This window comes from Phyllobates terribilis, unplaced genomic scaffold (assembly GCF_046119375.1).
Source record: "Phyllobates terribilis strain yellow unplaced genomic scaffold, ASM4611937v1 Scaffold_13__5_contigs__length_258822181, whole genome shotgun sequence".
NCBI classification, from domain to species: Eukaryota; Metazoa; Chordata; class Amphibia; order Anura; family Dendrobatidae; genus Phyllobates; species Phyllobates terribilis.
Genome location: NW_027362773.1, coordinates 137,104,560 through 137,118,038, shown reverse-complemented (window position 1 = coordinate 137,118,038; position 13,479 = coordinate 137,104,560).

Here is a 13,479-nt window from a genome sequence, read left to right as displayed (position 1 = left end):
TGTCCCGAACAACTGAGGAACCCTGAAGAGGAACAAGAAGACCATCGACCCGTAGAGGAAAGGGAAGATATGGTTAGTACTGTGCTCGGGGACTTCCCTCGGTCTTGGACTCAAGTCAATGGTGCAGTTGTGGTACCCGTACTCGCCTTCCTCCAACCAGCATCCCAAGCACCTACGGAGCAACAGGTAGAGCTGGAAGAACAGCCGGTCCAGGAGGCAGAAGACCCCACACCCGCAGACCAGGAGGATCAACCCTCTGCTTGCAGTGAGCCTGCCATATCCCTAGTGAGCCAAAGAGCCGGTAGACAGCTGCCCAGTTTACCCTTGACAGCTCCTACACCCTGTAGTTCAGGGCTAGGCAGTCAGCTCCGTAGGTCCACTAGGGCCACTAGAGGCCAGTTACCCGCACGGTGGAGGATTTGAAGTGTATAAATTGTTTTATTTATGTTTACCTGTGTATTGTTGCTTGTGTATAATTTTGTGTTTCTAGTTATTTGTAGGAGTCCTTGGTGGATTTACCGGGAATCCTTGTACATAGTTGGAGCGTAACCCAGGACGGACTAAAGACTGTTAAGGACTCGGGGTAGGACAAACCCCTACCTGGTTACGTCTCCCTGTTTTGGTGAAATGGACACCTTGCTTTTCTTCAAAGACTGCACCCGGTTATGGACATGCCGTAACCATCTTTATATGTTTTTCTTATTGTATTATTATTGTTTTTATCTTGTTATGTTTTTCTAAAATATGTTTAGTCCCGGAGTACTAAATTTCACTAGGGGGAATGTGACACCCCAGGGGTCTGGTTGCCACAGTGATAGAGATGTTATGTCTGAGAGCAGGTGGGAGGTCCTTTGGTCAGGGATCCTGTGCATGCCACACCTCCTGCCCAGTCTTGGGAGGGGAAGAACTTCCCCTATATAAACCCGGGGCTGAAGCAGGGTTAGGAGTCAAGGAGAGTAGAGACAAGAGACAGTCATAGGAAGAAACAGCTGGAGCTCAGTGGGAGCAATACTACTACGAGTCAGGGGCTGGCAGCTGCAGAGCTCGCCCTGACTGAGAAGCTTTCTTACCGGACCCGGCGTCCGAGGCTGTGGGGACTAACTCTTACCCAGCAGCAGAAGCCGACCGGCAGGGGATTTCAGGTCCTCAGGCCCAGAAACCCGAAGGCATGGTCACACGTGTGGGACCAGCACCGCCATCGTGGAGCGGAAGCCAATAGAAGGCCCCGAGTCACCGGCCATACGGGTGAGCACCACACGGTACACTCAGGGACGTGGGCTACTTATATCCGCTTGTAGCAAGGTAGCCAGAAGAGTACAGTCAGTTTGGGAGGCCTACAACTCCGCCTGGCCAGGGGAGATCCCATCTGCTCAAGGACTGACCAGGCCCCGTTCGCTAGCAAGTACTCCGGGAGGGTCTATCGTTGTTACCAGTAAAGACCCTGAATTACACCGCACCGTCTCTGAGTGGTTCCTGCTACCCCCATCTTCCACGTCGGCTGCCCTGAGGCCATACCCCTCCCGTTGGGGGTTATACTATCACGCTGCACAATTCTACACCGGCCTCAGCGGTCTGCCCTGCAGCGGCAGCTCCATAGCTGCAAATCAACGGGTGGCGTAGTCGACACTCAAATAACATCTATCAAGACTGCCACACACTGAGTCTGACCCCCTGGGCACGGACCGGGTCCCCGCCACTCGGAGACTACAACCCTCATCTGATGCGGTTCCGGGTAAGCCCCCGTGCGCGAGACGCTGCGCGACACAGCAGGCCCAGGGGTGCGTCATTAACAAATCCTATAATGGCTCATGCAGACCTCCATGGATCCAGGTCTAACTCAGACCACCATGCATGGACTGGCCGTGACTCTCCTAACCTGAGCGTCACAGCTTCATATATTTCTGTGAAGCTGTCATGCTTGGATCGGAAGACTCTGGGCTAGTCCGTGCATTAGCGGTCCATGCTTGGACCAATTTGCATGGACACCTGCATGAGCCCTTATTGTAATGAGTGCAGAAAGTAAAATTTTAATATAAGTTCTGACATCCAAGGAAACTTATTTTGAGTAATTTTGTAGAATTGTGTGGTTCTGTATTTTGGGTCACTACAATACTCAAAAGAAAACTTAGCCAAATGCTGAAAAAAATGGAATTAAAAGTCTGACAATGGTTACTGCTTTATAATACATAAAGACGGTAGTAATATGTGAAGTAGAAGAGAAATAAGGTCAGGTAACCTATGGAAGAAGATGATGAAAAAGTAGGTAAGGTTATAGGAAGTGGGTGAGTTTTAGCATTTATGGTCAGATTTCAAGTTTTAGAAAGAGAAGTACCCTTTAAAATTAAGATATAGAACACTTCAGTATAGTTCTGAAGTAAATATACTATCCTGTGTCCTGTATTTTCAATTCATTTTAATGTATTAATGAATTAATAACAATGAATTAACATTTTGGTGGATCTATTGGAGGTATATCTGTTTGCCTAGAAATTTGACATTTTACTGATAATAGTGGGAGCTCTATTTTCTGTATTTTATTTCATAAATGATTAGAAGCAACAGATCAGATTCTTCTAATCTCCACCCTTTGTCTTGATTTTAGATGGATGTAAGCCAGTTTTATTCTTATAAAGCCTTGGTTTGAGTGCAGAAGGAGGGAGATTCCTTTCTGGAAGTCCCAGAAGTGCACACAGTAGCCTTTATCCACGATGAAGTATCAGATTGCACTATGGATTTTCATTATGGGAATCAACTTTTCATTAAATAAAGGTAAAGTAAAACGTTTTTCCTAATATGTAGCACCTACAATTTTAAAGATTTTATTATATAGTGTATATGGATATAAAGAACAATTGAATGAAAATACAGATTTAATTATAACATTTTTTTATATTTATATTACTTGTACAATTAACCAATCATTCTTAATTTTAATTATCAGTTTAACTGTCCGGTTATATGAGTATGAGGCATCAACATATTATCAAGTATTTAAAAGGCAAAGTCTTTAATATAACAATGAACATTACCCCTTCACGACCATTGATGTACATGTACGTCATCGGTCGTATACCGGCTTTCAATGTGGGCTCCCATGCTAAGCCAACATCTTTCCCCGCACTTGATGGTTGATTTAGTCTTTACTCTTTTTTTTTTTTTTTTGCTTTTTCTTACCATGTTTTTAATTGCACAGTGAAAATTATGTTTTAACATTTTCCCATTTATGCTGGAACCCCTTCTTTAATTTGCTTTGTAAAAATGCTAGTATAAAATAACGGGGATATTGGTGGACAGAAAAAGTAACTTCAGTGATCTGTGCCAAGGTGAATAAAATTATGGGAAGCATCAAAAGAGGCATAGCTGCTTATGACAAGGACATAGTTTTGTCATTATACAAGTCAGATTGCACATACAACATTGATTTTAATGAATAAAAAGGAAATGGCAGATCTAAAGTGGGAGCAGACAGGCTTAGACTGGCCCACAGGAGAACAGGAGAATCCTCCGGTGGGCCACCTCCTTCGTATATGAGCAGTACTTGGCATAATATACTTGAATCACTGTGTACAAACAAAGGCAGCATCTTATTAATATAACAATCTATCCAGCTCATTATTATATAAATTTGTGATTGAGGATAATGTCACATTTGCATGTAGCTGAAAATTGGGGCCCTGGAGTCGGTTACTGGTGGGCCCTTAGCACCCCAGTCCGACACTGGGTGCAGAGAAGAGCGACCAATGTTATTTAGGGAATGATTGGACTAGACTACCAAGACAGGTTATCAAATTTTGGTTGGTCTTACAACAATACTGATATATAAACAGACAAAACAGAGATCTTTGTAATATTTTTTTTTTAATCCTAGACCAGTGATTTTGACAAAAGGGCAACCAAGAGAAACGGAAGCTTCATAATAATCACAGAATTAGATTTTTTACTACAAGAGCTATGATACTATGGATTTATCTGCTATACCATGCTATAATGGTTAATTCCTTGACCAAGGTCAAGAAGGATCTGGATGAATTTTCTTAAATTATAATATTAAAAAATATTGAGACTAGATTCTGGAGATTTGATTTTAATCCTCTCGGGGTTTATTCTGATTGTATATTTATTGTAAGACAATAATTTTTCTAAATAGAAGGCAATTAGCAAATGGCTTATTATGAGAATTTTTCCTTCCTTTGGATCAAAATAATGAGGTAATAGGTTTGATGTGATAAACTTTTTGAAATCTGATCAATTTGGTATCTTTGTAACACTGTTGTGAAACACCAACACAAGATATAGCCAGCCTAGTCAAATTCCTATAATCTGGAAGGATTAAAGGAAAAAAATTATTGTTCTGTCTGATTCACATAGCTAACACAGGTGAGCTGAAATTACATGCTTAGGAGCAAATCCTTGACTCTATTTTTTAACTTTTTATATGGCACATATAAAGCATACTGTGGTTGGCACCCTGTTCTGGTTGGATCACTCATAAAACCTTAGCAAAGTTTTTTTTTATATTTTTGTTAAAAAAAGGCATGTAAAACTCTCAAGTTTTTACAAGCATATTCTGTGATTGTCATTGCTTTGTTATTAAACAGAAGGTCAGGTTTACTAATGTAGTCTGAACTTTGGACAATTTAGAATTTGAGTACCATATGTTCGCCAGTTGCTTGTGCTAGATAATAATTTGGTAAAACTTTAAAAAAAATGAGATGCTTTTTTTCTAACTTTATACCATTTTTTGATTGGCTTTGGGCCAGTTTATTGAATTTTTTTTTTTGCTAAATTTTTAGACCAGAAAACTTGGAAAAATTGATGCAAAGTGTCAAAAATGCCTAATTAATGGCACAAAACAATGTGAGCCTGAATTCTGGTGGATTCTATACTGTAAATGTGCTGCAGTGTGTATCTGTGTTGTATTTGTCTCTTGCATTTTCAAATTACATGTCATATAATAAGTAGATTATCTCATTCAGAGATTTCTCATACAATCACATGCAAGCCTTGTAAACAAATACATTCATTATTTTTAAAGCAATGAGAGATAAATGTTATGAGTTTCTTATGGACTTCCATGCAGCCTCTGACTGCAATGTTTTTTGTTTGGAAAACATACTTCAAAAACACAGCAGGATATATTTTTAACATTGTATAATTCTTACACTATGCAAAATTAGACTGGGCAATCTAAAAAAGGTTGCAGAATTATCAGTGATTTACACGGTTTGATAAATCTTTTCAAAAAGAAAACACTTTCACCCTTAAGGAAGCAACAGAGCAGATACCGGTACGCATGGGGTCTCTTCCTCATCTTATTGCCTCAATTTGCCGGTTCCCTTATACATTTGCTTTGCCTTTTCACATATATTTATTGGGTTGGTTATTTTTATGGTCATTTGTGCTGATTGGTGATGAGCGAGCACTAAAATGCTCGGGTGCTTGTTGCTTGGGTCGAGCAAATCGTAATGCTAGGGTGCTCAACCCAAGCAACGAGCACAATGTAAGTCAATGGAAAACTCGAGCATTTTTCCTGTGGCCCCCCTGGAGGTCTGCAGGGGGCCTAAAAATTGCCGCAATCGATAGGAACAGTGCTGAAATGACATGACATGGTAGCAGCATGGGGAAGACCCCTGGAAGCATCTCTGACTCACAGGTCACTTCTGTGCACAATGTTGTTAGAGGTATTTCGCCACTTTTATGGACTCACAATAAAACATATAAAAACAAAACCAAAATGAATTTTCCTGGAAAAAAATATTAAGGAACATTCTTTCCTGGGTAATGACTTGCATATAAGGAAAAATAAATAACCCCCAAAAACAAAAATGCTCCTCCACACCTTGGGCTATGTTCTCATGTAGCGCTTTTGATGCGTTTTTGCACTTTTGCATTGCTTTCAACGGTGAAAAATACATTCATCAATAAATTTTATTTTAACATTTTACTACCTTATCTTCCATATGGTGTGTGAGACTTGATCAGACGCATCCTGTTTCATTTATCAAGGAGGGACTCTGAAAGTCACAAAGCCTATTTTTACTGGGCCATCAGGCTGCCCTTACTATTGTTAAAGGGCCAGCAATCGGCCCTCGCTATTGTTAGAGGGCCATCAGCCGGCTATGCCTTGTTGTTCCCATTATTAAGGAGTGGGTGTCCTACGCTGTTATTGCGTATGCAGTGACTGAAATGGCTGCCAAAAATTTGGACGCACCCCAATGCCCCTTTGCAGAGACATAAAGAAGGGCCTCAGTAAAAAAATGCTCCCATTATTAAGGAGTGGGTCTCCTATACTGTTATTGTATATGCAGTGACTGCAAGTGCTGTCAAAAATTTGGACGCACCCCAATACCCCTTTGAAGATACATAGAAGAGGGCCTAAGTAAAAAAAATGTTCCCATTATAAAGGAGTGGGTCTCCTATGGTGGTAATGGCCATACAGTGACTGCAAGGGCTGCCCAAAATTTGGAAGCACTCAAATACCCCTTTGAAGAGATGTAGAGGAGGTCCTCATTAAAAAAAATGTTACCATTGTTAAGGAGTGGGTCTCCTATACTGGTAATGCCCATGTACTACGTGCATGGGTTGAAAAACATTTACCCCTGAAGGGTATACATGAACATACTGTATAACATATAGAATGTTAGCGGTAGGCCTCTAAAAAAATTTCCTATGGGCATCATAAACACCCTTAAATAAATTATGTGGGTCTTGCATCACGGTCATCCTGGTGATATGGTGGCGGAGGATGAGGAGAAAAAGAAGGAGGAGGACAACAGAAAATAGAGAAAATCAGGAAGCGTATACTCATGTCTGGGTGTGAAGAGGCGCATGGGAATAGACCCCCCCCCCCAAAAAAAAAGCCACTGGAATTGACTTTATGTTTTGCTGCTATCATCTGGTGATGTTGAGAAGTCTGGTCCAATTCAGCCCTCGTTCATTTTTTTAAGAGTCAGCCTGTCAGCATTTTCAGTTGACAGGCGGATCTGCCTATCACTTATAATGCGCCCAGTGACACTAAACACCCGCTCTGGCAAAATGCTAGCAGCAGGGCTGGCCAGGACCTCCAAGGCAAACAGAGCCAGATCTTGCCATGTATCCAGCTTGGATACCCAATAATTTTAAAGGCACAGAGGAATCACGGAGGACTTTTGGGATGGTCAAGAAGGTACTCCTTCAGCATCTTGCAAAACTTTTCCCCCCTTGTCAGAGTATACTGCACATCAAGGCCAGGGAGCTAGGAGGGTCTGAGAAAACTTCCCTACACCTTTGACAGTGTTCCCCTGCCTCTGCTTCATCATCTTTGTGTCTCCCTCACCTGTACTCCTTGGTTGTACAAGGAACTGTGACCTCTGTCACCAGCGTTTTTAGATGGAAATTTTTTTAATGATCCCTCAACAAGCGCGTTCTGGTACTGCAACATTTTACTAGACCTCTCGACCTCGGAAAGGAGAGATAGAAAGTTCTCCTTGAAGCGTAGGTCTAGAAGTGTGACTTACCATTAATTATTGTCAGACAAAATGTGTATAACGCGAGGGTCACAGGAAAGGCAGAAGAACATAAAGTCAGCCATGTGGGCCAGACAGATAGCAGCCAAGTCTTTGCTGTCCTGATCAAGAGGACAACTGTGCATGCTTTCCTCCTCATCTTCCTCCTCCTCATTCTCCCTTTCCTCAGGCCATCCACTCTGATTAGACTGTATGACAGTTGTAGTAGTGGGTAGTACCATCTTTAGCACAGGAAAAAGCTCCTCTTCCTCCTCCTCATTATCACCCAATCCGTGTTGGGATGAGATGAGGCTGGTCTGTGTGGCATCACCCTGTATGGTTCCTTGCTCCATCTTATCATGCTCCGCCTGCAATGCCTCCTCTTTAATTGTGAGCAGCAAGCATTTCAGAACACAGAGAAGCAGGATGGTGACACTAATTGTGGCGTCATCGCCACTCACCATCTTGGTGGAGTTCTCAAAGTTTTGGAGGATGGCACAGATGTCTGACATCCATGCTCACTCATCAGTTGTTATGTGCAGAGGCTGACCTGAATTCTGATGGGTTTGTTGAAGCTGGTACTCAACAACTGCCCTTTACTGCTCACAAATCCTTCCCAACATCTGCAATGTTGAGTTCCAATGCGAGGTGACATCGCACACCTGTCGGTAAGCTGGAAGCTGTAAATGCAGCTGAAGCACAGCGATGGAGGTGCTAGCTGTAGGTGACTTTCGAAAATGGGCATACTTTGACAAGCAGATAAGGCAGATCCGTGTAGGTCTTGAGAAACTGCTGAACCACTAGGTTGAGCACATGGGCCAGGCATGGTCCATGTGCGAAGTTGCCTAGCTTCAGAGCCACCACCAGGTTCCTGCCATTTTCACACACAACAATGCCTGACTGTAGGTTCAGCAGTGACAGCCACAGATTTACCTGCTGTGTTACAGCTGTCAACAACTCTTGTGTGCGTTTTTCCCCTAAGCATATTAGATTCAGCAGTGCCTGTTGCCGCTTGGCCGTTGAATATGTGGTCCAAATTCATGGCTAAAAGAAAAGCGGGCTGTGCTGTGGGAATGAAGAGCATTGGGATTCTAAAACGTTTTTATTAATACCAATGCATTTCTGCTCCGGACTGGCACCTTTCTCAAGGTATAAACAAAATAGCCCTGACATCTAGGGCTATGAATATCTGTAACAGCAGCATACAGAACGTGCAATGAACCCTATTGTGCTGTATGAACTGTCCACAAACCCTGCCTGCCTAACTCCTGCTATCACTAGTAATATATGCAGATGGATTAGTCCTCAGAAGGATTGTTAGTTCAAATGGATATATATACTGCTGTGAAATACCTATATATAAATATTAAACCGCCAATTCTGTCCCTCACTCAGCAGCACCTCTTCCTACTCTGCCTGTCTGAAGGGTAGATTGTGATGAGCACAGGGTCATCGGGTCTTATATAGACCCGATGATGCTATGCGGCCAGCCAATCACTGCAATGCCACAACCAACTTGGCTACTGCATTACAGTGAGTGGAATGCAATCATTGCATGTTAACTGGCAGTTTAAAGAGTGCCAAACATGTGGGGCGGGGACCCGAGCTCCTGCCCGAGCATCCCGGAAATACTTGCCGAGCGCTGAGCATCTCAAACAGTGAGATACTTGGGTGAGTACTGAGCAGTGGTGAGCATGCTCGCTCATCACTAGTGCTGATATACTGTATGTTTATGGTTTTTCTTGTGCATTGACATACATATCACCTTATTAAACATCATTCATGGTTGAGGTATACATTTTCTGTATCATTCCATTACCCATTTCATGGGTATTATGATACTTCAAATTGAATTTTTTTTATTGCCATTTTATATTAGTTTGAATTAAGTTATATGTTAATTTTCTGTTTGGTACCATGTGAACTGTAATTATCTAGGCAGATGAGTATAGGTAGTAGTCTCATTATAGACATGTCTAATTTATGTACATATAGCACATTGGCTTTTTAAATGCTTTTATATTTTTGTGTCCCTTTTATGCTATATGTAATAAATACTTTTGTATATGGTGAGATGAATCTACTTGCATACTTCTTTCTTTATATTGTCTGTTTGATAAATCTGGCACATCTTTAGACTTTCAAAGTTTAAACCTATGGATAGGGAAGAGCGAACCCATAAAGTTAGTCTATGGGTTAGTAATGAAGAGGCATCTGTCAGACACCCCCATTACTAACCCAGTAGTCAAAAGAAATAAATGCTGACACAAAAGTCCTTTATTTGAATAAAACTCCCTAAAATGTCCCTCTTTCACAAATTTATTTAAAAATAAATAAAAAACCCATGCCGGTCTACGGTAGTTCACATCGAAGTCCCACGACGATCCCTTTCTCTGTAGTCCAGTGTATGGAACCCAGTTGAGAGAAAGAAAACTCTACAGACTGGAGAAGCAGCTGCAGGCAGGTCTCATGCTGCACTCTGCGAGATCCAGCTGCTGTGAACTAAGATGATGTCATTAAGGTTACCTCATTTCACAGCTGCCGATTCTCGCGGAGTACAGAGAGAGAGCCAAAATTCATCATTTTTGGCTCTCGTGCTCTCCTAGATAAATCTGGTGCCTGTGAACTGAGGAAACCTTACTGATGTCACCTCAGTTCACAGCGGCTGGGTGTCGCGGAGTGCAGCATAATACCTGGCAGCGGCTGCTGCTCCAGTGTATGGAGCTTCACACTCTGAACGGGGCTCCATACATTAGACCACGGAGAAAGGGATTGTCGTGGGACCTCGATGTGGACTACAGCGGACCAGCGTGGGACCTTGATATGGACTACGGCAGACAGGCATTTTTTTTTATAAATGGCTGAAAGAGGAAAATTGTTGGGGAGTTTTCATCAAATAAAGGTCTTTTGTGTGTGTTTATTTCTTTTGACTACTGGGTTAGTAATGGGGGTATCTGACAGACATCTCTCCATACTAACCCGTGAGTTTCATGTCAGCTCCAGCTGCTGACATCAACCCCAAAACCATTACCCTGCTTGCCAATACACCACGAAAATTGGGAAGAGCCGAGGCTAAGGGCCAGAATTGGTGCATCTAATGGATGAACCATTTCTGGAGAGGCTGAGGACTGATCTTATTAGGCTAGGAAGGTGCCAATATCCATGGCCCTTTGCAGCCTTTTAATATCAGCCCCCAGCTGTCTGCTTTGCCTTAGCTGGTTATTAAAAATGATTAATAAAAAAATGGGGGGACCACACATCATGTTATTTAGGGTCCCCCCATTTTTAATAACCAGGAAAAGCAGACAGCTGGTGACTTATATTAATAGGCTAGGAAGGTCTATCGATATTGGACCTTTCCCAGCATAAAAAGACCAGCTCACAGATGTCTGCTTTCCCTTGACTGTTTATTATAAATAGGGGGGCCGCAAGTTGTTTTTTAAAGCTATTTATTTATTTTACACTGTTAGGCTGGGTCACATGGTGCACCATTCAATCACAGCCATGCCATTTCTTGGCTTTTATGAACTAGGGAATTATAAGGGAGTAAAAATATGAGCTCAGAGAAAATGATTATTAAAGGGCATCTGTCATGTGCCAAAATTCTGTTTACCTGCACATGTAAAATTAATCTGCAAGTAAATAGTGTTAAAATTCTGCATGGACAGCTTACTGAAAGCATGACTATTGGGAGAAAATGAATTTACATATTCCAAGAATCTGCTAAATTTTTGTCATATGGAAGTGCACAGAGCAAATATAGTCGCCACTCCTTTTACTGTGGGTGGCGGCTGTAATGTGTGCCCAGCACTTTGATTGACAGCTCTCTCTGCACATACACGTTGCAGAGGGAGCTGTCAATTAATGTGCTAGGGTGTGCCTAAAGTCGTCACTCATAGTATAGTGAGCAATAGCAGTATTCTCTCCGTGCAGGTACCGATCACTGAAAGTGACTTGCTCTCAGGAAGATGTAAGTTCATTTTCTTCTGGTAGCAAATAGCATTTTTGCACATGATAAGTTCCCTTTAATTGTAATTAATCTGCATTTTTACTATACTAAGTATAGATGAGTGGATCTGAGAAAAATTGAATTCTCCAAATCGCGTTGATTTTTCCAGGAAATTAGATTTTCAGCAACGTTATTCTCCATAAATTGAATTGAATTGAACCTCAGAACATAATAAATGTAAAATGTAAAAAAAAAATGCTTGTTGCCTGCCATCCGGTCCGCATTGCCATCTCTTCTTTTCCCCATCACAAGCCGCATCACCCAGCTTATTCACTCTAGGCCAGGATTTTTAGCTGTGACCAGGCCTTGGACGTCATTGCACATAGCATGTCATAATATATGAAAAGACCTGAAAGCATAATAAGGGATATTAACCTCTTCACCTCCTAGCCTGTTTTCACCTTCCTGACCAGGCCAATTCTTTCAATTTTGACCAGTGTCACTTTATGAAGTAATAACTCTGAAACACTTCATCATATCCTAGTGAGTCTGAGAATGTTTATTCATGACATGTTTCACTTCATACTAGTAGTAAATTTAGGTTGACATGATTTGTGTTTATTTGTGAAAATATCAAGAATTTGACAAAAAAATGTTAAAATTTAGCAATTTTTAAACTTTACATTTTTATACCCTGTGGGGGTTCTACTCACTCAGGGGCGTCGGCAGGTAAACAGAAAGCATTTTCCTTTAAATGTCCATGTTGTTTTATTACGTCATAAACCAGTCAAAAGTAAAAAGGAATACAAACAGCCTTTAGTTCAGGCAAAATCAAAGTAAAGAGTCCTTAAGGCAAAGTCGCTGGTTAGCCAGTACTGTGGGCACACAGGCTGGGCAGCATACAGTCCACTGGCTCAGTCAGGAGACCACAACACACAGGAGGCCTTCTCCCTCCAAACACACAGACCATGTGCCAAACAACGGCCACCATTTTATACCTTAACCACACCCAGAGGTGAGGTACGTGGGTAGCAAGACCCGCCCATCTCTCAAACTACCCATAACCTGGTCTCAGGTGCACCAAACAGTCCTCTTAGTGCTTAAGTGCACTAAAGTAACACTCCAGGTTACATCACAGAGGACAGCCATTTCTGTGATACATACCTATGCGTCCATTAGCCACCTTACAGCCCTTAAACCAGACAGTTAATTCACACAAAATAGTTAATAAATAACATTTGACACATGTCTACTTCGCAACAGGATAATTTTTAATACATAATATTTTTTTGTTAGGAAGTTAGAAGGGTTAAAAGTTTATCAGCAATTTCTAATTTTTCCAACAAAATTTAAAAGACCACATCCCTTTTGAAGAGACTTTGAGGGGCCTATATGACAGAAAATACCTTAATGTGACATCATTTTAAAAACTACACTCCTCGAAGTCCTCAAAACCATATTAAAGAAGTCTATTAACCCTTTAGGAACTTAACCAGAAATATAGCAATGTGGAAGAAAAAAATGAAAACTATTTTTTTCCACCAAAATAGTGATTTAGCCCAAATTTAGCATTTTCAAAAGGGTAACAGGAAAAAATGGACCATATAGTTTGTTATGCAGTTTCTCTTAAGTATGCTGATGCCTGATATGTAGTGGAAAACTACTGTTTGAATACATAGTTACATAGTTACATAGTTAGTAAAGCCGAATAAAGACTTGCGTCCATCAAGTTCGACCTGTAAGTGCTGTAATTGCTAAAGTTGATCCAGAGGAGGGCAAAAACCCCAAATGATTTGGCCAATTTTCACCTGAGGAAAAATTCCCTCCCGACTCTGAAACCAGCAGTCAGAATAGATCCCTGTATCAACTTACTATTTTATTCTATTTTTAAGTATATGCTGAAATCTGCCTGGTATCTAGGAATGCATCCAGTCCCCGCTTGAACTGGTTTAGTGAATCCGACATTACCGTCTCCTCACTCAGTGAATTCCATATTGTCACTGCTCTTACCGTAAGAACCCCTTCCTATGCTGGTGCTGGAACCTT